This window comes from Alligator sinensis, unplaced genomic scaffold (genome assembly GCF_000455745.1).
Source record: "Alligator sinensis unplaced genomic scaffold, ASM45574v1 scaffold454_1, whole genome shotgun sequence".
NCBI lineage: Eukaryota > Metazoa > Chordata > Crocodylia > Alligatoridae > Alligator > Alligator sinensis.
In genome coordinates this window covers 648,122-674,064 of record NW_005842095.1, presented here as the reverse complement: position 1 = coordinate 674,064, position 25,943 = coordinate 648,122, and positions in this window count along the sequence as shown.

Here is a 25,943-nt window from a genome sequence, read left to right as displayed (position 1 = left end):
GACAAGCACTAGAGGGACCTGGGGGTCACAATTGACTGGAAGATGAATGAGTCAACAGACGATGAGGTTGCCAGCAAGGCAAATAGAACTCTGGCATGCATCAGCCGATATGTTACCAATAGATCCAGAGAGGTGCTTCTCCCTCTCTATCTGGCATTGGTAAAGCCACAGCTGAAGTACTGTGCAGTTCTGGGCACCACACTTCAGGGTGGATGTAGATAAGGGTACAAAGAAGATATGATTAGGGGCCTGAGGTTAGGCCTTATGAGGAGAGACTCCAGGAACTGGGCCTGTTCAGTCGGGGTAAGAGAAGACTGAGAGGTGACTTGATAGCTGCCTATGAGTACATTAGGGATGAGCATCAAGATTTAGGGGCGCATCTCTTCAGGAAGGCACATCAAGGGAGGATGAGGACCAATGGATACAAGCTAATAGAGGGAAAATTTATGCTGGACACAAGAAAAACTTTTTTTCCATAAGGGTTACCAGAGTCTGGAACACACTCCCAGCAGAGGTGGTGCAATAGCCATCCTTCAAGGTGTTCAAGATGAGACTGGATAAGCACCTTGTTGAGTTCGTTTGAGCCCAATAACTTCCTCCCCATGGCAGGGGACCAGACTTAATGATTTTGCAGGTCCCTTCTGGTTTTCACTTCAGCTCTGAAATGCTTTAAATCCATTTAATAAAAATAAATTGACCTACAACTGAAGAGCTATTGAGGGGGAACAGGCAGACAGCCCTGAGAAGAAGTTAGGTCCCATACGAGCACTTCTGTTACACCCATCTTCTTCCTTCCCCTCCCGTTTTCCTCAGGGTGCATAAGTACCCCCAACATAGAAATAGGGAGATGTTGGCTCATGTGTCTATTAATTGTCCACTATTGGTGAAAAGCTTCCAATGGGAAGATCAACGCACACTGAACCCACTGCTTGAGTAATTATGGCTGATAATATGGGGTACAGTAGCTTGGGACCCACCTGAAGCATGGGAAAACCACGGGATTCAAATTTATGAGAAAGAAATGCCTGAAAACTTAGATTTGAAGGGCTGCACTCAAACAAACCAGAGAAGAGGTCAGTCCCATAGGCATGAAATAAGAGTCCTAGTACCTCTTATTATCATTCTAGAAATCCAAATACACAAATTTAATTCATGTGAACTGTTAAAAGAAGAACAAGCTTGCAGCAGCACTTATATCCCACCTTTTATTTTTGCACTCTTCTACATTATCAATTTTAAACTTTAAATTTTTCAGTAGTGGGGTTGGTTTTTTGGGGGGTTTTTTGATCTGTCTGGGTACACTTAACTGTCTTTCTTAGTGTTTCAAATTCCACTTGAAAAGGAAGCTGCTTTCAGAATGGCATTGTTTTGTTTTGGATGAGATTCTCCAATGGCATATCTCAGCAGCAAATGTTGAACAGCTGGAAACTACCTAATTAGACTAGTCAGGGAAAAAGAGGATGTTTGAGATGAATAATAATCACATCCATCACACTTTATATTTTTTCTTATTTATGTAGTGTACACCTGTGGCTTGTTGGCAGTGCATTTGATTGCCGTATAAGAGACTCAAAGCTAGCCTTATATTTTTTTAATGCTTCTGTGATGTTTAAATAGCTTTTACATGTTCCTTTAATTATTATAGGTACAATTTGTTTACTGAAGCATTTATTTTAAAATATGTTTTGTGCAAAGGACCAAATTATGCTTTTAATTGTGGTTTTTGGAAAGGGCTACAAAGTTAGGGAAATTTTCCTCTCAATCAACAACAGCATCCCACAGATAAGGATATGTAAAAACAGAGGTTAGGATATATTATTAATAGTAAAGATGGATAGAATTTAAAGTACTTAGAAACCCAACAATGCAGATAGTTACTTAATAGGATTTTTTAAAGCATCTGAGCACTAACTCCTATCATAATTAATGGGAGTTATACACCTAGATGCTTTTGAAAATAATTACTAGCTGCTTAGTGGTACTGAAACACTATTAAAAATGTGCCCCTTTGGACCTAATCCAAAAGTAAGTGAAATCAATTGAAAGGTTCTTACTAAAGTCATGCATAAGTAGAAATACTAGCTTGCATGACATTATTGCAAGTCTCATGCCTTTTGCTGTTTCATTTTAAGCCCCATCTTTTGGGTTCATTTGATTGTATAAGAACATCAGCTTTCTTTTCAAAAGTAAATCTTTATCCCTTGTTGTAGAAAAAAGTTTGAAAATATAACCTGGAAATACTCTGCACTTGCAAAAAATGAAAAGCAAAAATAAAACACACATTTTTTTTCTTTTGTTTTTTTTAAAGTTATGGAACTTTTAACACAATGAAATGTTGTGATCTGATGACTGAATAATAAGTCAGGCTACAAAAAATCATGAGATTGTCAGAAAAAAAAAAAGTCCCATGACATCAAAAAGTATAAAAGTCTTGCTTAATTTTTCAGCTGTTAAATTAGCTTTACATTAAATATTTTTCACTGACAGGAAAATGCAGATAAGTTGGAGGACCATCTCTCTCTCTTTTATTTTAATTTATACAGGCAGTCTGCAGTTAAACTCACCATAGAAATAATAGTGTTGTCAAATTAGATACACTGTTGTGTCTTAAATTATTTAAAAATCTTGCCATGAAAGCCTCATTATCAGTTTTCACACTTTAATGTCCTATTGGATTTATTTGGGGAATGAGGCACTTAACATATTCAGAACTGTCTAATTCACTGCAGCATCATTCATAAGCAGGTCGTTTCAGAACTGTAAGTACTAGAAACAATTTTCATGACAAAATTGTGCATTGTGCAGAATAAGAACCTGCTAATATATTCAATCAGATAAGCCACTACCTGACAGTTATTTTTATAAATATCAACGCACAAATGTCAACATCTTTGGAAGTACAAAGGCAGCTGTGTTAATACATACAGCACTAAAAGTTAAATAGTGTTTTAAGTACAAGGGGGTCAGCATATTTAAAATAAATACAGGGAGGCACAGTAGAAAAATGTAGTGGCTAGAAATCATGATTCCTCGATTTGATTTCTAGTTCAACAGTTAGCCTGCTGTATAACCTTGGGCTATTCTGTCTGCCTCTCCATGTTGTTAGCTTTCTTTGTTTTATTTATTGATTTATAAGTGCTTTGGGGTAAGGATTATTTCTCACAAAACATTTTGCTGTAGAGCTGACTAATTAGCTCCGCAGTAAAATATCACCATCTACACATGCAACCTTATTAGGTCACAGTAGACTAATAAACTCTGACACGGGGTAGTCATGCTAAACACAATAGTACCCTGTGGTGGCATTGTTTCATGTACTGTAGCTTGTGTATAGATGGTAACAGGGCTGGCTGGACCATGAGGGTACTTCAGTGTAGGGGCTGCCTGCTGGTTAGCTCTGCACTGAAACACCCTCTTGCCCCAGCCAGCCCCTCCACAACATGTTGGGCCGGGTTGGAGAAGCAAGGGGGCTGGCTGGGGCATGAGAGTGGAGTACCTGTGCTGAAGTACCCTCATGCCTGAGCTAGGCCCCCTACTGCACATGGAGGCCAGCCAGAGCAGCCCTGAGTTGGCAGGCTGACTTACTGGGTCCTCTGCCAGCCTGGGCTGCTCCTACTGGATGCTGCATGCTGCTCAAGAATAAACTCCAGAACAATGTACTCCAGACTTTTTTTCTCCTGAGCACATGTTCAAACAGCATGCTTGGGAGCAAAACTCTCTGGAATAATACGCATTATTGTGTGTGCATTCATTGCATGGGTAGATGCGCCTACTGGGTAACAGCCTAGCACCATGGGTTGGACTTTAAGATGGCAGTATATATAGAGTATGTTAGAGTGACCTTGCATGGATATCCCTCCAAGAATATGTTTATGTTGAACAATGACAATTTAGTGTTAACATACCTGAGCTGGCATTTAATGCTTTCCTCAACAGTGTAATGAAGCACATGCAAAGCTCTGTGCTACCATGGCTAGATTGCTTCTGGTGTCTGATTAACTCATTTTCAGCTAGCTTGAGCTTCTCTATGCTGCACTACAGTGTAGAAATATCCTCAGATTAAATATTGCAGCCTGCTTCATGGCTCTTTCCTCAGTAAGATGCATGAATTTTTATCAATGGCATTTTCCAAAATAAACACAAACCTATTTAGCACAGGTGGTACTGAAAACTGCATGATATGATGTGGAAAATACAATCCTCTGTAGGCCTGAAACTCCTTTTCCCTATTTCTTTCCATGCAGTAGAGCTGGTAAAATAATGTCAGTTGGAGAGGTCATTAACCACATCTCTGGACAGTTCTGCTATTGGATCCTTTTTATATTAATTTTCCCCTTTCTTCTTCTTCAGTTTCAAACTGTGACCAATATGCAAGTTGTGATGTCCTCTCCATTTCTCTAGTGACCTTCGGATGTGTAGAGAAGTACTCTGTGCATGTTTTACAGCGCTGTAATTTAGAGTACTTTTTATAGCACTATAAAATTACAGCACTGTTAAACATGCCAGAAGTACAGTGTTTGGTGGTGGGGGCTCTGAACCTCCCTGCACTTTCCAGGCTAGGAGTTAGGGGGTGCTCTGCAGCCTTCTGGGGCTTCTCCACTAGTCAGAAATTTGGCCATCATACAGAAGTTATTTAAAACACTGTAGATTGCTAATGTGTTGTAAAATATGATGCTTCAAATTTATTATCTCATTTAACAAGTGTTAATTTAAAGCTCAGTACCCATTTTTAAAGTGCTGTAAGGCCATGCACTTCTGTTCAGTCATGGCAATAAAACACTTTAAATGGAGGAGAAAAAGCAACTTCTGTACACACCTTTGATCTTTGGCATATTCTATTCTACTTCTGATACCTCCTAGCACTCCATTTTCTTTAATCCTACAATACCCCACATTGATTTTGTAAAATGTCTTTAAAAAATTGAGATTACTCCTTCAAACAGCTATGCCTAGGGTAGAACAGACATCAACTTTGTGCTGCCATGAACCACAGTGGCACAAAGGGAAAGCAAGAAGACGTCTATACCTTGTCGTGCCACAAATGCTCAAGTTTATGGCTGCGACAGAATGTAGCATTAAATTGGGCCACTTAATTGCGACCCACTTCTATTTCCTTATGGTAGAAGAGTTTAGGGCAGCATGAAGCTGCCTGCGTTCACCAGCCTCCCCAGTAGAGGGACTCTGTGGGCTTGAAGGCCCTGGTACTGTGCACCACAAGAATTTCTGGGCAGGATTGGCTCCCTCTGTGCTTGCAGACTGTGGAAGTTCCACCCCCCTCCCCCTGTGTTTGCAGACACAGGGAAATCCATTGCAGAGGGATTTCCCCATGTTCATCTGCAAGCAAGAAGATTGGGTGGGAGTTCCCCACTCTGTGCTTGCAGCTAGCATGCAGGGAAAACCCCTCCAGAAGGAATCCCCTATGCTTATATCTGCAAGTAGGCAGGAACCTGTTTAAGATATGCTTGTGGGGAAATCCCCCGCAGGGAATTCTCTCGCTTCCCAACACAGCAGGGCATGACAACTGGGGCCATCTATAGACATCCATGGAGCTCAATCATCTGTGCCACAATAGTGTGGTACAGCTAGTCACAATTTACTGAAGCCACCCATTTCAAGCCCTAGGTTTCCCCGAACCCCCTGCACCTATCACCTTGAATCTTAGCAGGCTTTGTGGCCTCAGCAGGGGCTATCATGCTTGCAGTTTTGACCTTCCTGTGGCTTATCACATACACGTGACATGAGTTTTGCTTTCAAGACCTTGGGGTGCAGTTACCTCTAACCCCCTGCACCTATCTCCTTGAAACCTGGCAGGCTTCATGCCCTCAGAAGGGGCTACCATTCCTGCAAGTTTCATTAAAATCCAGAACTGACAAAGTTATAGGATGTTTCAACCTTCCCTGTTATAGCCTATGGGTGAAACAGCAAAACATTTTGACTTACCTTGTTTTGCTTTGAGGCTGTTTTGACGATATCTGTTTCATTTTGATTTTGCTGTTTCAACCTCAAAACAAGTTGAAACTGTATTGAAACAAAACTGGTGGCAAAAACTTTGCACAGCCCTACTGCACAGCCACCTGGGGGTATCACCCTCCCAGGCCCGGGGCCTGGTCCTGCTACACCAAGGAATTAATATTAATCACCATGTACCCTGGTATGTGGTACTCCAATATTTTTCTCCTACAGCCGGTATGCCAGCACACCTCAGCCATGACTGATAATTAGGAGATATCTATATAATTGTCATCAACAGAGCAAAACATTCTTCTCTAAAGCACAGATCAGAAGGGCATTCAGTCAGGAAATAAATTTACAGGGGTATTTCAAATTGGTACAGTTAGTAAAGAACTTGGATGAAAAGCTAAATTGGGCTATTAATAAAGGTAGTGATTTTGTGTCCCAGGCTCATGAAAGCATAAAATGGCCTGATTTTCACAAGGTGGCCACATTAATTTATCTCATCTGGAGTACTCAAAACACCTGAATCACACAAAGTAACATGCCAGTTTTAAAGTCATTGTTACAAAACTTGCATTGTATTCTGATAACAGCTATGTGTATTGCCAGGCAGATCTCTTTAGTACAAATTGAGGTTGTATAGTTTTATTCACATGCTCTGCTATTGTAAAACACCTACTAAGATTATCAATTTGAACAGAAACCCAATAAACTTTCATATTTTTGAATATCTGTTGTATATCGTGAATGTCCTTTCCAAAAAATGCTTATAGCATAAATGTAATGAAGATAGTTATCAGTTGTTTGTTTAATGTCACACTTTCTATTCAGTTCATCTTTTCAAAAAGAGATTCCATGATGATATATCAGATAAATACATTTTTTGCATTTGACATAACTGTTGTTCAGATTTCATCTTCATTTTTGTTAACTGAGAATAAGTGTATCCTGACAGTAAATCAGTTCTCATCAGGGTTAACATTTCCTTCTAACATTATGAACTTCTGAAGTTAAGAAAGCCACCAAGGTTGCTTTTTTATGGAGAATGTATGGCATAATTCAAGACTTTTAAAACTATATTTATAAAACTAAATTTTATAACATGATGATTTTTTCCTCCTTCAGGCAGGATAAAGAAATGGTTCTTTCCTTCTGGCTGGCTTGCTTGCTATCTGTCAAAAAAAGCAATGGAGCAGAGAAGTAAGGAAGTGGTGAGGTGCCCACAGCAGCTGCCACACGCAGGGATAGCAGCAACTTCTGGTTGCCACTACCATGAGTGGTACGATTGCATGGCTACCATTTTTTTCTGCCTTCTCCCCCCATCCAATTTGGCACCTAGTCACCCTGCCCTAGTTACACCACCACATTTGCGAGACATAAGAAATCAGCAGTACAATCACCTGTTTTCTGTGTTTTATGACTACACGGAATACATCAAGCTTCCAGGGTTGTCAATATGACAACTTTCACAAGCAATAAAAATTAAAGGTGGATCAAAGTTGTATTGAAAGTACATGTGCTGAATGTGAAAGTGTGACATTTTTAGCAACTCTACACACTCTTGGAAGTAAAAGCAGTCATGCAATAAAAGCACGCTGACATTGCTTTGTCATGTCTATGAGCATTGTTCCTTGATTACAGAAGGGAAACAAAAATAAAGAAAAATGCCATTTCTGATTGTAAGTAGAGGAGGCTTAACTGCCAGTTTAATCATTGTCTGCAAAATACTGCAGTGCTGCCTGATGGAAGAACTGCTGCTGCCACAGGTTTAAATTGGCACAGTAAACAGGTATATTTCTTCCACAGATGCAAGCCTCTCTGGTTTCAGCTGCTTCCTATTTGAATAGCTCTCACATATTTGTTGCTGGGCTGCTGTTCATAACATCTAAATTATTAACCATTGGAAAGGTTAATTAAAGGATGACATCTTCAGGCCTTTTTTGTAGTCTTATATCTAGTATTTTATTCAAATATGTCTAGCCTTTATAATATTTTATATGCACTATTTTATTCAAGGAAGCTATCAAAAATAGTGAGCCAGAATTTTAACTGGTATAAATTGACGTAACACTTTAGAACTCACTGAAACTATCCCGATTCACACCAAGGAGATGTAGGAAGTGTGCCTAACAGGACTTAAGCAGGCTTTAGAAAATACATGAGGCTAAAAGTGAAATCCAAAAAATGCTGCTCAGCTAGCACAGAAGTCGGGAAATACTAAAACTCATTAGGTGTCCAATGTTTGAACTGAAAATTCTTCAAGAGTTTGTAGTTGTATTCCTGGGTGTGCCAGGGACTGCTCCAGTCTGGACAGTTCCTGTTTATGGCCCGATTAGTATCTTCTTGTTCTTCAGCAAACCCTTGCAATCGGGGTTGATTGTGTGCCATGATTGTCTTATCTGCATGTCCAAAGATGGCTGATGAGGCCTATCTGGGATTGACAGACTCTACTTGGCCATGCATTTCCATGTGGGATGGGTGGCAGTAGATTCTTGATTAGGTCAACAACATGCTGTTTCTGCCATTCCCACTTTTCCACCTTCTGTTTTTGCCACGAGGTTTCAAAATACTGAAATCCCTGCAGCAGACTCTTCCTCCATTTGGGGCAATCCTAGGTGATAGTCTCCCAAGAGTTGACATCAATGTTGCATTTTTTTAAGTTGGTCTTGAGGACATCCTTGAAGCACTTTCTCTGCCCTCATCTTGACTGTATGCCTTGGCCAAGCTGAGAGAATAAAGCTTGCTTTGGGAGTCTGGAGTCAGATGTCCAGATGACATGGCCAGCCCAGCTAAATTGATGTTGGATGATCATCACCTCAATACTCATGCTTGCAGGATAACACTAACATTGGTGCATGCATCTTTCCACTGGATTCAGAGAATATTCTGTAGGCAGCATTGATGGTACTTCTCCAACAACTTTAGATGTCTCCTGTATGTTGTCCTTGTCTCAGCTCCATATGGCAAGGTGAGGATCATTTTTTTTTATAAACCATGAGCTTAGTTTAGGATCTTACCATCCATTCAGTAGTTTAGCTTTACTCTGGCTGGAAGCTTGTTGGTGGTCAGATGTAGAATCACGGCAAGGAATACTGAGAAGAGTGTTGGAACAATGATGCAGACTTGCTTAACTTCCATTTTAACTTCAAAAGGATCTGTGATAGATCTGTTACTGAGAACCACTTCTTGCATACCATAATGGAGCAAGCAGAGAATCATGATACATTTCAGTGGTCATCTGTACTTTAAGAAGGATCCTCCAAAACAGTTCTCAGCTGTCAGAGTTGAAAACTTTGTGAGGTCAAAGGAGGCCATGTAAAGAAGCTTATGTTATTCCTGGCATTTCTCTTGCAGCTGGTCAGCTGTGAAGATCAGGTCAGTTGTACCTCTTGATGCCCTAAACCCACACTAAGATTCTGGAAGGAGCTCATCAACAAGTGGAAGGAGATGGTTCAGGAGGGTTCTCACAATGATCTTTCCTGTGATAGACAGCAAGGTGATCCCTCTGTAGTTTTCAAACTTGGACTTGTCTTCTTTCTTGAAGACTAAAGAATCACAATCATGGCATTCTTGAGGTCATCTGGAATTTCCTTATCATTCCAAATCCTTAAGATGAGGGCATGGAGCTGTAATGTGAGCTCCTTTTCTCCCTGCTTGAAGATTTCTATGGGGATTCCATCCACACCACATGCTTTGTCATTTTTCATCTGTTTGGTGGCTTTCTTCACCTCATCAAGGGTTGGAGGGATTCTGAGATCATCTCTGACTAGGTGTTGTGGGATGGAGTTGAGAACACTCTCATCAACAGCAGTCTCAATTGAGAAGGTCTTCAAAATGATTCTTCCAATGGGTAGTGATGGCTCTCCTTTCCTTGATCAGGTCCTCCTACATCCTTAGATCTCCAGGGCATTGGTCCCTGAATGCTTGGACAATAAATGGCTTTGGTGGCACTGAAGAAACCAGGAATATCATGGATGTCATGAGGCTCCTCCTTTGCCTCGTACCCTTGTTGGGATGTTCTAGGTGGGGAGGGGGAAGCTGCAGACTCCTGCCCCAGTGTGCAGGGCTCCATCTCCAGCTGCCTTCAACCCACTCTACCCACTCGGCATGATGAAAAACCACCTGCAGCTGGCTGAGTTGATGGAAGGTGGCCAGGAGCTAGGGCCCTGCAAACTGGGGCAGGAGTCATCCAGCTGCAGCTTCCCTTCACCTGGAGCAATGAAGCAGGGTCAGGAGAAAGAATTGGAGGAGCCACTGGAGACAGGGCAAGCTAAGCAGGACCCGGGCATCTGCAGCCACACTGGGAGAAGCCCCACCAGGAAACTGTGCATGCTGGCCAGGACCATCCAGCAGGCTACCCCAGACAGGAGTGGGTGGGGCTTGTTCCTAGGTGAAGCACTTTAGGGGCAGCCACAGGCCAGCTGATGGAGGAGAGAGGAACACACCTGCACCAGCATTGCCCAAGCAAGCTTTGATGCATATGCCCCCTGCCTTCCCCTAGTGGCAATGTGTAGGGGGTGCATGAGTACCACCTGAGAGCATTGGTGTCCCCCCTGAGAGCAAGCGCTCTCAGCTTAGGTGATGGGCAGGGGAGGTAAAGCAGAGCACTATTGCCTCCCTCCCTGAAGAAGTACTGCTGCCACTTCTGGGTGTGCCACTAGCAGCTCCGAGCTCAGCATCTAGCTGCGCAGGCCCCCCCTCCCCACCATGGTCAGTGATCAGCCATGGGGGGACACCCCCCCACTGCTGACACCATTGCAGTCACCTGAAGATGGTCCCTGCTCAGACCGTCCTTGCTGCCGACGCTCATGTCACCACCTGTGGGCAGTCACCGTGACACCCAGCCTTAGGAGGCATGCATTGCCTATGCCTCCCCCCACCCCTTGCCAGTTCCTGAGGCCCAGTATACAGGCACCCCCCACACATGTGCAAACCACCTCACACTCACACCCTACAGCCCCCCTACAGACACCCTACAACCCACCCACACACACCACCCCCACAGCCCTCCCCACACATCCCTACACAATATACAAAAGCTAGACTTTATTTTAGCTACTATGCAATCACCTCTATATACACTACTCAAAAAAAGCATAAACCAGGACAAAAAAATATTTTTTTAAATAAAATTAAAATATGTTATAGTAGATGTTTGATTTTTAGTATACGATTTGTTTTTAATCAAATTTGTTAATTTGTTAAAATGGTATCTTCTAAAAGATTGTGTGTGTGCACAGCCCTCGACAGCTCACCAAAACACATTAAGTAGCCCTCCAGCTGAAATAATTGCCCACCCCTGACGTATATCCTACTGTTTAAGGTTGGGAGGTCTCCTGGGAGGTGTGAGTTATGGGATTGAACCTCCATCAGGCAAAGGAAGATTTTGAGCATGTGTGTCTCATTTTCTGAACAAGTGCTCTAACCACTATGCTATTTTAATTTAAAAAGAGGCATTGTAAAAGCTCTGATCACTTCTTTGCAATAATACTTATAGGTACCTATCCTCAGTGGAAGATCTTGGGCATTGGATTCTGAATGGATAGAGAAACTTAAGTCAAGACTATTGGCAGATACCTCACATCTGAAGAAAGCTTGGATTTTTTATGTTTCTCAGTGTTTCCTACTTCATTTTGGTTAGCTGTAGGCAGCCACCCACTCCTTGTGCAGTTTTCTTGAGTTGCCATTCTGAGGTAGGAGAAGCCTGAGTGTCTAAGGATGAAGTTACATATTATCCTTAGGCTATATTAAATCTATGTAATATTAAGGAGTAATAAAGTTAGAATGTTCTGAGAGCAATAGCATATTAAGGGTTAGTACTGTTTCTTACCTGAACAGTTCTGACTTGCTGCTGGAAAGCTGGCTAGGAGCCAGGACACCTGGGCTCTATGGCTCTCTGGGACAGGACAGGGAGGTTGGAAGCAGAGAATCCTGGGATGCTGGAGGCCTGCAGATTGCTCATTTTATCTCTGTGAGGTTAAGTTCAGTCTTCTCAACACAAGTTAGGCAGCATGGCCCAGAGTTAACCCTCACCTGAAGTGGCAAAACTTTGAGATGCTCAGAGGGCACTTAGCATGAGTTAACAAGCTCAACATGTGAATGGTTCCATTTTAAGTGCTCTTAGCATGGTATAAGTGCAACTTGTAACTTCATCATTTATAACTTTGGGCTGAGGATTTCATTGAGACCCTAGCATCTATAAGGTAAGCATTTCAGTGCTTAACTAGTATGTATGCAGATCTAATATTAGATCTGAGCTGAAGCTTCATTATGCTTAATCTCTTTGGGCACTTTTACACATGCTTCAGGAGTGGAGGGGACACTTTAATCAGAGCAGCTCTGGGAGTACCACAGTATCTTGTGTATTAACACTCCCACACTTCAAAATGGTGGTGGGGGCACTTTAACTAAAACTTGTTTGATGAGCTTTAGTTAAAGCACCCTCATCATGACTTTGAAGTGAAGTGGCTGGAGTGGGGTAATTACCACAATTAATCGAGTATGCTCTGATGCACTGTAATTACAGCACATTGGAGAAACCCCACAGCACACCTATATGCACCATTTGTGACTAGTGCTTTGTCATCCAGGTGGAATTTATTTCAGTATTTGACACTATAAGCTGAGTCAAATTGCAATGAATATAACAAATTGAAGAAGTGATGGAATAAAAGATAAAAGGTAACTGTGATATGAAAATCTGATTACTTTGCATTTTAAGAGGTATTTAGGCATCCTAAGATCCAAAGAGACAAATAGTGTGATTTTCTAAAACTTCTAGGTACTTAACTCTCAAGTATGGTAATTGGTCCTAGGCATCATAGTAACTTGAAGGTTCTGGGCCAACTTCCTCCCACAGAAATAACTGTTTTCTCATATATATGAGAAAAGAAGGATTTCCACTACTGTTTTTCTCATAAGATTATTAAATACCAAATGCTACATTGTACTTATTGCACCGCTAGCAGTCTTAGAAATTTAGAATCATTTTCTCTAATTTCTTACTTCATAAGAATGGAAAAATCCAGTATTGATGTTTTTAAAAGTCCTTTATACAAACTGCCACCTAAACACAGGATAGGGCTGAGGTTCCCAGCAGCCCTGTGCCTGACAAGACTGCGCTTGCTTGATTCTCACATGCCATGTCTTTATGTTGAATATTTTTCAGTCAGGAGGTGGTTAATCTGCTGAGTGGGCAACCTGGGTATTTTTGGTCCGGGTTTTCCTTGAGGCTTCTACCTCTCCTTACACCCCATCCACGCACCACCTAGCTGGTAAGGCATCCATTGACTCTCAGGGGAATGAGCCAGCGTGCTTCTTCTCTTAGGCTTGTGGCTGTCTCAGGTATGATTCATGGATATAGCTATCTACCCTGCCAAAGACAGTTATTGGACCTACTCTGAGCTCCAGGGGTGAGGATCAGGCCATTCCCATCTCCCAGGGCACTGCTTCTCGAGTCCCAATCTACTACTTGGTGCACTGCCTTCCTCTGCTCATCTTCGTCCTCTTCTGGTGAAGTTGGTGGGCCGGAAGTACTATTGCAGCTGTAGGGAAGACCAACCCAGAAGGAACAGTAGTTGGTAAATCAGGGCTCCTGCAGTTGCTGTGCACCTGTCTTTACTGCCAGCTTTGGTGATGAGGGTAGGTCTCCTCCTGTTCTTGCTGCGGTCTCATAAGAGGCTTCTCTCACCTCTTCACACAATTTTGTAAAATTCCAGAATCCAAATTTACACAATGCACAAAACCAAGAACAACATCTTCCTAAGTGAAATTTTTTCCACTTAAACTGAATTCTTAACTTACAGTACTTCAGGGGCAATGGAGGTGGTAGTTTCATCGCTCTACAGAAGTACTGGGGACAGTACATATGTTCTCTCAGCCTACCTGTAAAAATCAGAAGAATTAACAAAACAGAACAAACAGGACCAAATAAATAAATGCACACAAACATCATATTTCACAGATCCAATTAGTGTACTTCTAGGCATACATCTTTATGACAACTAATTATATTAATAAGACTCTTATTAACCAAGTCCCTTTTCAAGCAACAATCAGCTCTAGGACATCTACTATTTAAGCAATGACAGACACAGAGTCTGTCATTTTCAAAGCAGAGACTTAGACAAAAGGTAAGGCAGGCCATGACAGCAGCTTTCACAACTATTGATATTGTAGCTCTCCAGTAAACCTTAATGATTTCAGCATGTAATTATTTTACCATCTGTCTTCAGTAGACACGAATGTTATTGCTGTCCTTCAACTAAGTATAATGAGAAGATATGTACACTACTATTGTTGTACATAATGGCTAATAAATTAGCATAAAACTTTTACTTATACAGTATTGCAAATAAAAGGAGCTATTGGCACAAATATTGCTGTTGTTATTATTATTATTATTATTATTTTATTTATTTGCAATCTCACCAAATGTTTAATGGCAGGACACTTGTATTCAATGGTTCTAGTGATGAAGGTTTGAAAGTCTTGAGAATTTGAAATTGAGAATTTTTGTATAAGTGTGAGTGATATGAATGGAGTAGCAGGGATTAAGTAACTGATTATGCCAAAAAGGTTTAGGAAGACATACAATTTAAGATAGACCTTTGTTATAAGAGGACCTATAAGTGGCATGAGCCAGCAATGTGCTCTCATTGCAAAAAATGCCAACAGCTGATACCGTGTTGTATCAACAGGGGTTCCAATTGCAAATCAAAGTAGCGGATTCTGCCACTCTGTTCTGCACTCACCTGGAGGCCTCCCCTGGAGTCCCATGTTCAGTTTTGGCCCTACACCTCAAGAAAGACAGATTGGAATGAGTCCAGCACAAGAGTGACAAAAATTATTAGAGGCCTGGGAAGAAAGATTTATGAGGAATGGCTTTAAGCACTATGCTTGTTTAGTCTGGAGAAGAGAAAACTGAGGAGAGATTTGATAACAGTCTTCAAATACCTGTAGAGTGATTATAAAGAGGATGGAGATGGGCTTTTCTAAGTGGTCACAGGGGAAAGGACTAACAGTAATAGATTCAAACCCACTGCAGCAGAGAAATGTAGGTTGGAGATTTGGAGGAACTTTCTGCATAGACTGGAATGGTTTATAGATTGCATTGATTTAATAGATTTCATAGACATAGGGCTGGAAACCTCTGGGGGGAGTCTATTCCAGTCCTTGGGGGCTCAGACAGTAAAGAAGTTTCTCCTTATGTCCAGCCTAAAGGACCATCCTGTCTTGAGTACAGAGCTGGGCTAGATGGCCTTGTTAGGTCCCTTCCAGTCCTACTTTTTGCCCTACTTTTCTTTTCATTCTATGATACCGTAATAGCTACCCTTTAGCCACAAAGTCAGTTTATTGACAGCATGTCCTTCATAGTTTTACAGTAAACAACTGTTGCTATGTACTGGCATCAGAACTGTTGGTAAAAAGGGAGAGATTTAGAGACATGCTAGCCTGACCTACTATTGAAGTTACTTCCTTTCAACATAAATTGGGCCATATTTAGGTTGCAAGACATGTGATCCCCTGAGCTGCTTAGAAAACCTCTGGAGAGGCTCCCTCGGGGATAGTGCTTGAGACCAGGTAGGTAGTGGTAAACCCTAAAGAAAGTATATTCCTCTGGTGGTACCATTCCTAAAGGAAGTCAATGAAGAATAAAGAAGGCAAAAACCATAATCTACAGGCTACATCATCCTGACCAGCCTAGGGTTCAGAGGAAGTCTACAGTTACGTTATCACTGATTGGTAATTCATTATTTAGTCCCCTAAATTCCAGTCATTACTCTAATATAAAAACACAACAAAACATGCAAGCTAAAAATTCAGCTTTTTTCCAGTATAAATTTTGTAAAAAATTATGTCAGGGGTCCCATTTAATTATGTTTTTTCTTAAATAAAATAACAATCATTTTAGAAGGCATTTATCTAAAGTACTAGAATGAAAATATAATAGTCCCAATTTTTAGAAATGGTCATAAGAGAAATCCTGTAGCATTTCATCCTATTTTTCTTATGTACTTCTAGCCAAAATATTTCGGAAACATTTACCTTTTCTTCTTCAGATGTGGATTTCTGAAAATAACATTTTAGGAGGAGTACTGGTCAGTGTCAGAGTGTTGGCTTGGAAATGGTATTTAAAGGTTTACTTTTTGGGAATTGGCTTATAGGTGTGTGTCTATCTATCTATCTATCTATCTATCTAGATACACACACACACATTAGAATAATGATTATAGCAGCAAGGGTTAATTGATTTCTGAAGCGCTTGGGTCTCAAAGTCATACAGGTTTCCCAGGCTTCAGAAGCAGATAGGGTGTCTAACCCAAGCAGGAAAACAGCAAGGCCACACATTCTGGGTAACTGAAAACATCCATACTTTATTTTCATTATAGAGATAGGCCTGGCTCCAGGGCAGTAGTGCCTGCTTGAAAAAAGTCTTAAGTTTTCTGCTTTTGGGGAGATGGACCAAATTAGGAGGATACCAGTAAAGCCCCAAATTAGGAGGTGGGCATGTGATAGGTTTGTGAAAATAGGGTTTTGGCTGACAACACAGGACATGTTGTTGTGTGACCAGCCAGCAACAGCCATGAATTGAGAGTTATCAGAAGTCACCAGGAGAAAAAAGAATACTATGTCTCGGACGGCCAGAGCCGACTCGAGGTGATTTAGAAATTGCTCGTTTGTCAGGACGGGCTGGTGAATGGAGAGGCAGACAAGGTTTAATGGTTGCAAAAACGTTTACTTACACCGCCTGTAGTTGCGACGCAGATGGTCCGGTCGTCTGAACAAACACGTGGGTTGTTCCAGCTGGCGGGGCCCAAGCCAGTGAATCCGTCCATAAATCAAGCCGGCGGGAAAAGGGTACGTCTGGGATTGCACTCGGTGACGGGAAGAAGGATCGATAGGTGATCAGTCTATCGATCAGCTAGCCGCAAGTCAGATCTCTTTAGAGGCACTCTGCAGCGTGCTCAAAGTTCTTCGACTTGGACGGAAGTCGCGCAAATTTTTAAACGGCCAGCAAGCCAATTACTAGCCGCCATGTGTGAATAATTTAGCACTGGCCAATAGCGGGACACAAATTTGCATTCGAATAGCGGGAACTCTTTGCACCATGCATTTCTGTGCTGCAAAGAAGAAATGCACCCTGCAAATTGGCGGGAAGTCTCTTGCACCGAGGTTCTTCTGTGCAGCAAAACCCTTCGCTGTGCAAGAGGCTCTCATGTGGCAAGAAAATTCCATCGTGCCGAGGCACCAAAATCACTGGGTTGTGACATACTAAAGGAAGAGTTTTCAAAACAGAGGGGAGGGAAACAGATTTGCACAACAGGGAAACAGTGTACCAGTCCCGGACCTCCAAGGCTGCTGACACTGGACACTCAAGCAAAGGACCTCAAGGTGGCATTTACATATTGGCTGGACAGACCACTTGCCTTGTGTATATTCTGGGACTAGGGAACTTGGGTAATGTCTGCTGTACTTGCTTTGCTTGCATTGCTTTTATTTCCTATCACAGTATATCAATAAACTCACCTATTATCTACCAGCAAGGTTTGTGGTTGATCTGAGGGTTGTGCTCTCCCGAAACAAAGGAACAAAGGGCTGGGTTGTGAATCCAGTGCCAACACAGAGAAGGTGATTCTTGTATGCACTACTGATTAATGTTTCATTATTTAGCATATACATATGTAAAAAAAAACAAAATAATTTATATTAGGCTTCACAGACCTATAGGGATCTTTTGACTCCACAGACATTCACAGAAGTTTAGACCTGGAAGGGACCTCATGAGATCAAAGGGTCCAGCCCCCCTGCTCGAGGCAGAAAAGACTGCTGGGGTCAAGTAACCCCATCAAAGTGTGCATCCAGTCTCCTTTTGAAGATCTCTAGGGTGGTGCCTTCACCCCCACCACCTTGGGCATCTATTCCAGAGTCTGGGCACACAAACCATAAAGACTTTTTTCCTTATATCCAGTCTAAAACCTCCTTCTAGGAGTTTATGACCATTGTTCCTGGTTTTCCTCTGGGGCACTTTGATGAACAGTTGTTTGCCTAGCCCCTGATGCTTTCCCCTGATATATTTGTAAGCTACCACCAAATCCCTCCCCTGCCAAGTCTTCTCTTTTCTAAGCTGAACAGTCCCATATCTGTCAGCCTTTCCTCGTATGGCTTGCTCTTCAGGCCTCTAATCCTATGAGTGGCTCTTTTCTGGACATGAAAATTGTGGAATAAACTGGCAATAACATCAATGAATAAAACTCTCATACAATTCATTGTTATGTACTATTTAAATACAGCATCTCAAATTGGGAGGGGTACAACAAGAGTGTTTTTCACTCTGCTACTTAATCTATTCTCAAGTGATTTAAAACCTATTCTAACAGGGAATCAGGTCCATGCACCCATAATACTGAATTATTTCACATGATATTGAATGATTCCACATTTACTAGCGTCACAGTCCCATAGATCCCATAAGCCTTGAAGGGTTACTAAATATTCTTCAGCAGTATAGTGCTCAAATAGTTCAACACTGCTAAACCCAAGTGAATGGGTTTTTTGGGAATTAAATAAGAAAACATTTTTTTTTGTTTGGTTGGTTGGCTGGTTTGCATTACAGGAAAATAAATTAGATGTGGTGTCTTCATTTAAATACCTTGGAATAGATTTTAATTAAATTCTAAATTGGAATATGTATATTGAAAATGTAAGCATCAGAACGAAATACATTTTGGGTGCAGTTTTATTCTTTTATATAAGATAGGAAGAAGGGCAGTACTGACAGCACTGAAAAAGGTCTAAAGAACTAAGGTAGAGTCTATTTTACTGTAGGGACTATGGAGTGCCTTTGGTTCACTCAATATAGAAGAAATCTCTTTAAGGAGGCTTTTATCTCTACCTAGTTCCAGCATCAGAGTGGGGCTTACTTGATCTGAAACAGGACTGTGAGCAACTTACAATTCTAAATTATTGGATGAAAATTAGAGCTTTTACACCTATGAGATACCCAAAGTGCATTTTAGAAGCCTTTTCTCTTCCAAATGACCCCTTAAAAGACCTGGGAAATGTATTGAGAGTCACTGACCCTATATTCCTCATATATTTGAAACACAAAGTAAATTTAGGAATTAATAGATTCCAGCATAGAGACAGATGTGGAGGCAGTGGGATTTTTCTCTTGCTACTTTTTTTTAAGATTAATAAAACACTCCTTTGAATTAAAAAACCCCCTACTTATCTGAAATATGAAACTACAAACAATGAGAGGCCAATATTACCCTGTGATTCACTCTAATGAGAACTGCAGTTGCCATGGGGAGGTGGTTTTGGATCCCATATTCTGACAGAATTTGTTCTTGTGGAAAGAATTAAATCGATTTTTAAATCGCTATTTGTGGTCCAGTTCATTCTTTAATTAAGTAACAGCAAAATGGATATCTACATTAGATGAATTTTTTTATCACTTTGCTAATAATGAAAAATCATTTTGATTTTTCTCTAACAACTCACAGCCTGACCTATGACTCCCTAGGTGTATTTGCATAGCATACACAAAATAAGGGCCAAAGTGAAATTCCCCTGTTTTACTTCATTGCCCACAGGTGCATTTGACCTTTTTGGATCATCATGTTCTATGTTGTATTTTAGTTTTGTTTAAACTAATAGAATATGCAATCATCATATGCATTATAAAAGTGTATACATGTTATCATTATAGCATATACATACAAAATGCTATTTTAAATTTAATTTTATTGTTAAGTAAATTACTATTATTACAGGTACTATATTTTTCTATAATACTTTTGAGGTGAGGCTGAATGTCCAAAATTTGTAGCAAATGTTACCTAAAGAACTCTGTCATATTTTGGGCTTACAACCAATCTCCCAAGTAAGTGAGTTAATGAAATAAAATGCCCATTATATTCTATGCTTTAAAAAGTTTGGACTAAAAATATGATATCACGAAAACTAATCCTGCCTTAGGTATGAGATCTCGACACTCTAGTAAACTCCTGTAGGTCAGTATGACAAAGTATACTGGCTTTGCAAACCAACAGGACAGTGTTGTTTCTCCCAGGCAAGCTAGATAGCTTATCTCCTTTCTCTGTGATTCTTCCACACATCAAGTAGTTATTCTATCACTCTGACTACTGAATTAACCCATCTTTTCTATATGGCATTTTATGGACCTTGTAATAGCACCTACTAGAATCAGTGACAGGTCCAGTAACTTTCTGTAATTCCGAGCTATATCATGTGACTTGGGTCAGGGGAAAAAAAAGATCAGTCTCTTAAGAATTCCCCCTCTTTGAACTTTTTATCACTGTTCATAAATATCATTGAATACTTGCTCTGTTGCTCATTCTGGGCACTTTCTTCCCCTTGATGAACTCTGCACTTACTCTATCATTATACAATTGCTAAAGGAGAGTTTAATAGTATATAGCAGGTTAGCAAGTCCTTTTTAATTTGCAGTTCCAGAGCATACTTTTTGTAGTTTAGCAGTTTTAAGATGATTAGTTTAAAATTCATGTCACTTGCAGAACATCCAAGTGCTACAGTTTGCCTCAATAAAGAGTAAGTAGTACCACAAAGGCTCCTTCACCCTCAGCTATACATTTTCTATGTATAAATAGTAGAATCCTATGCTGCTACCATGTTTCCATGTATCAGATACCTTCTTTCTTACACTTTAAAACTATATATTTAATGCTGCACAAGGTAGCAGATAGACAGCACTAGTGAATAAGTCCATTTATTTAATGTTGGGTTTTGCCTTCCAGACTAATTCTGAGTAGTACTTCCTTATGACTTCAATATGTGCCACTCAAATGAACATGATAATGGCTATGGAATTAGATATTTTCAGAACAAATACATGATTGTAAGTAGCTGGGAAGTTTTCCCAAACCTTGAAAATTGTTTCAGCCCTCAGTTGGAGGAACTATAGAGATGAAAGCATAATTCAATCTTTATTCTTTGGTTTCTCAACTGAGACTAATTCTAATCTGTGATATGGCTATGTCTATCAAGAAAAAATTCACTGCATATATTATCACTAAAAAGCATTCATCAGAAAAAAAGAGTTGTACTCATTTTAAAACAGAAGACCTACACATTGAAAATGTGTGTATCACACAATCATTTGAAGATGTAAATTTGTACCATAGCTGAAATAATCATATATGTATGTATCTTGTCTTTAAGATGCACTAAATTGCAAATGCTCTGGGTTCCTAGATAGAAGGATGGTTGGATTTGATAAGCAGATTTGACATGCTAGATTTGATAAGCAGGCCAGCACAGAATTAAGTGGCTTATGTTGGTGGCATAGAAAAAGGAGCATAGAAACTTTATGCATTGCAACAATTGTGCCAGAAAGTACCAGAGATTCATAAATTTCTACCTATGCCTAAAAAAGTAAAGTGATCTATCCAAGTTTGAATATGCACATTAAGGCAGATAGGGGCATAAAAGTAAATTCCGATGATATATGGCTCTCCAAGTACAAAGACCACTAAAACAAAGTTCCAGTTAGATAATCAGGAACAAAGGTAATTTTTCTGCTGAAATAACAGAAATAAACACTGACGGGCATTCTGCGGAGAACAACTGTTTATTCAATTGCATATCTTTCCAGATAATATCCTGCTCTCTGTTTTGGTCCATTAAAAATCTAGAAATTAACTTTTTTCTCAAATTACTAATTCATTAAATTCAAAGCATTTAATCCTCCCTGTTTTATTTTACAATTTTACTATAACACTGAAAACATATTCTATATTAACCATTGTCCCATTATGGGGTTTAAAATATATGTACAATATTATAAGTTTTACCTTCATCCACACACCAAACATTTAGCTGTGCCTACCACTTAAGAATGGTTTAAACTCCCTTGTTTCAAAAGCATGCCAGGAAAATCAAGTACTATTTTGAGCCAGTTCTCTGTGAGCCAGTACAATGTTATGTGTGGACACAACACAGTCCACACCTAACATCTGCTCATTCCTCCAGGCATCCCAAACTGCACCACTCCTCACCCCACCCACCAACTCCATATACGGTAGTGTGGTGGCTCTGGGATCCAGCATGGATCTGCCAAAAGTTCTATTGCCTACAGAGACCACAGTTGGTAAGGGTAGGGAAGCAGAAAGCCTCTGTGGCAGTTTAATTTACATGCTAGGGACCCTGGTTAAGGATTCAAGATCTCTTTGGGGCAAAAAGTGGGTATGCAAGTGCTGGGAGTGTCTGTGTGACACACACTTGTGGTTCTCAGGGGTATGGCTGCTCCAGGACCTTCCCAAGAATTCTGCAGTTTATCAACCATTTCACCTTCCTGCTACCTACCCTGCAGCAACTGGGGCCCAGGTTAATTTGGGAGAGGAGTGAGAGTAAAGGGATTGCCAGATGCTGGGGGAGGGGGAAGGCAGAGAAGTGCTATGTGATCTTCTTCTTGTGATGCTCATAGGGCTGAAAAGAACGTCACTTTCTTAATTTTGCAAGACCTGAACTGGAATGCATTTTGTCAATTTCCCTTCCCCCCACAGACTGATGCTGCAGGTCCCAGGCTCATTTGAGGCACGGGATATTGGGAGTGAGGGGTAGCCAAGTGTTGGTGAGGGACTGTGTGAGCCCCTCTTATGCTTTTCAGGGAATGTTCCAACACTGCTCCCTCTAAGAACTCTGCAAATTTTCCAAACCCTGCCCAGGAAACTGACCTAGTCAATGTCATCTCCCTGCTATGGACCTAGGGCGCCGCAAGCAGGGGGCCAGTCAGCCCCCACCAGCACCTGGCAACCCCTCCACTCCTTCTCTGCCCCACTTCCCAAAAGCAATGAGCCTAGGAACAAGTAGCTACAGGATTCACAAAAGGAAGGTGAACTTGATTAAATGCCTTTCAGGGCAGGGGTTGAAAATCTACAGACATTGTGACACCAGCATGACCCTGAATTGATTCCTTCTTTACAGGTTAGTTTAAGCTGCGCAGCTTAAACTGATTAATAACTGGACAGACATTTTCTGTTAAATTAGGAAATGCAGCCACATGCCTGCAGTGACTCAAGCCAGAAGCTGGGGGGCACTAGAGCATGCTTGCGAACCACTGCCAAAGGGGAGGGATGAGAGACACCGTCCAAGGCTTTGACCCCTCCCTGCTGGAGCAGAAGGGGCATGACCAGGTTCCAGTCAGGGCTAGCACAACACACGGGATGCAAGCCACCAGCTGGGGGTGGGGGACAGGGAGAAGCAGCTGCTGCCAGACTGAGGAGTAGGGATGGGGAAAAAGTCCTTTCTCTGAAGCAAGCATGTACTGAACACAGCCATTTGCAAAGCATGCAACAGGAAACTACCAAAAATCTTTGCCTAGCTAAAATACAGTCTAGTAAAATACAGCATACACAACTTAGTCTAACTTAAAATATCAACCAGAAAGTCAAGAATTAGTTTTATTAATCCATTAATCCTGAGGGCAGAGTGTCTCCTTACAGCCAGGCATTCAGAAAGGCTTTCTTTAGGTATTCCTACCTTTTATGCATTCTACTTTATAATGTAAATGTAGCTCTCTGCATTCTTTGGTGAAGCTGTCTGCAACTTCCCTTAACTACATTTCCATCATGTGTGATGACTGTCAGGTCTTTGCCAACACTTTCCATCTCTCAGTCTGGTCTGGCAGGTCTTAGCTCTGGGTTCACAGGTGCAGGGCTTGGATCTGCACACAAGGGACTAACTTGCCTCTCTCCCCACTACTCCAGGACATGCTGTGGAATGAATCCCCTCCCTGCCCAGCTGCAGGCAAGCTGCAGAAACTGCAGCCAAATCCCAGAGGGTTCTGAGGGAGAGTGGGAACAGAGGAAGGAATTAACTCCATCCCTGCCTAGCTGCAGGAAAGCCATGGAGATGTGGCTGGGGCTGGCAAACCCCAGCTGTCGTCCCCAGGGTTTGTCAGTGGAGAGCAGGGTGGGGGAGGGGAGCAGGGATGGACGGAGGAATTTGCCTCAGGGGCCATGGCAAGCCAGCAGGGGCAGCGTCTACACCCTGCCCCTGCTGTGGCTAGAAAGTGGAGGGGAGGGGCCAGCCCAGCTCACTGGAGCAAAGCTCCACCCAGCCCAGAGAACATGCCAGGATGCTGGGGGAGTTTGGTTTAACTTAAACCATCAAGGGGTATGGGACAGACACTGCATAAACTGGTTTGAGCCAAGTCACTTAAGTCTGATACTACATTCAACCAAGTTTATCTCCAACTGATTTCAGACATTTTCAAACAGGTTTGTGTACACTGAATGTCTATTCTGTTACAGGTTTAAACCAGCTTCTGATCACTTAAACCAGTTTGTGCGTAATGTCCGTCCCTAGCCTGTAAGTGATGCAGAGCACTCACAATGTTGTTTCTCCTGGAAACAACAAGCAGGTGTCACAGAGCTCTGGCAATCTTGAGGAAATTGTGAACCCATTCCTAAACAAACACATTCTTGGAAAGGTTCAATTGTTATGTCTGTTTGCATCCTTGTTTGAATCTGATAGCTAAATTAAGCCTAACAAAGTAATTTATATATAATGTATCCATTGCTTGATTTTCTCTTTTAAGGATTATATACATTTTATTGCTCTGTGTTCTTGATACGTGAAAACTGCAAGAGATTCTTCAGCATCCAGTGTAATAATACTATGCCCCTGTGCTTCACCTTCAGGCAATTCTTCTTCAATTTATAGGGCAGTAAATACAAAAAACAATTCTTCTTTTAATTCTATTTTAGTTTTTAATATTTAGGGTTGTTGAACTATTTAAAATCAAAGATGGTTAAACTTCAATGGAAAGAATAAAATGATAAGATGCCAGAAAAAAGACAGAATATGAGAGGAGCATTTCTTATTCTGTTTTGCAAAAGAAAAGCAAATACCACAGCTACTCAGAATATGGTTCTTACATTGCTCTGCTTGAATTGAATGGAAAAAAATTATCTTTGATATCAGCTACTTTTATACCTGGTAATATTACATCGATAATGTAGTCACTATGGTTTTTATTGTTAACTTCAATTATAATGTACAAACAATGCTTGATGGCATTGTGGGATTCTGTCAAGGCTGGTTTAAACTGTAGCAAACTAAACCATTAGTCCTTCAGCCTCAAACTTTCCCTAAACCTGGGTTTAAAATTTACATGATTCCTTTTATGGTGCTGCCTAAATACTGTGGTCTATAGTGGTTCAGTTTTAAATATTGATCCCTTTCACCCCATTGACACTCTGGCTAGGGACAGAAATGACACATAAACCAGTCTAAATGATCAGAAACTGGTTTAAACCTGTAACAGAACATAAGTTCAGTGCACATGAACCAGTTTCAAAATGGCCAAAACTGGTTTAAGATAAACCTGGTTGAATGTAGTATCAGACTTAACTGATTTGGGTCAAACCACTTTATGGAACTTCTATCCCAGACCCCTTCCTGGTTTAAGTTAAATCGGAGCCCCCAGCATCCCAGCATGCTTTGCAGCCCTGGGCTGGGCTGTGCTGTCTGTTCCAGAGCAGGGCTGGCCCTGCCCCTCTACTCTTTAGTTAGAGCAGGGCCGGAGGTGTAGCCAGATGCCAACTTGGCATGGCCCCCTAAAGTGAAGGGGGCAGGGAAGGGGATTATTTCCCCCTCCTTCCCCCATCCCTTTTCTCTGCCCCCCAGGACCCCTGCCTGGGTCTTCCCTGGCTGAGGCACAACAGCCCCTGTCAGGGCTCCCCCCCCACCCATCACTGCCCCAGTGACAGGGGCGGGGCCATGGCCAGACACTGGCCACCATGGTGAAGGGGGTAGGGAGGGGGTTTATTTCCCCCCTGCCAGTTCTTTAACAACTGCATGTCAAACCACTGCGCAGCAAGGTAACTAACACCTTGTTAAAATGTTAATCCAAGAGCCATCAAGACTGCAGTATGGGGCTAACAACTTTGATTGTTTCTCAATTATTGACCCACCTACATATCAGAAAGTGTTTTCCT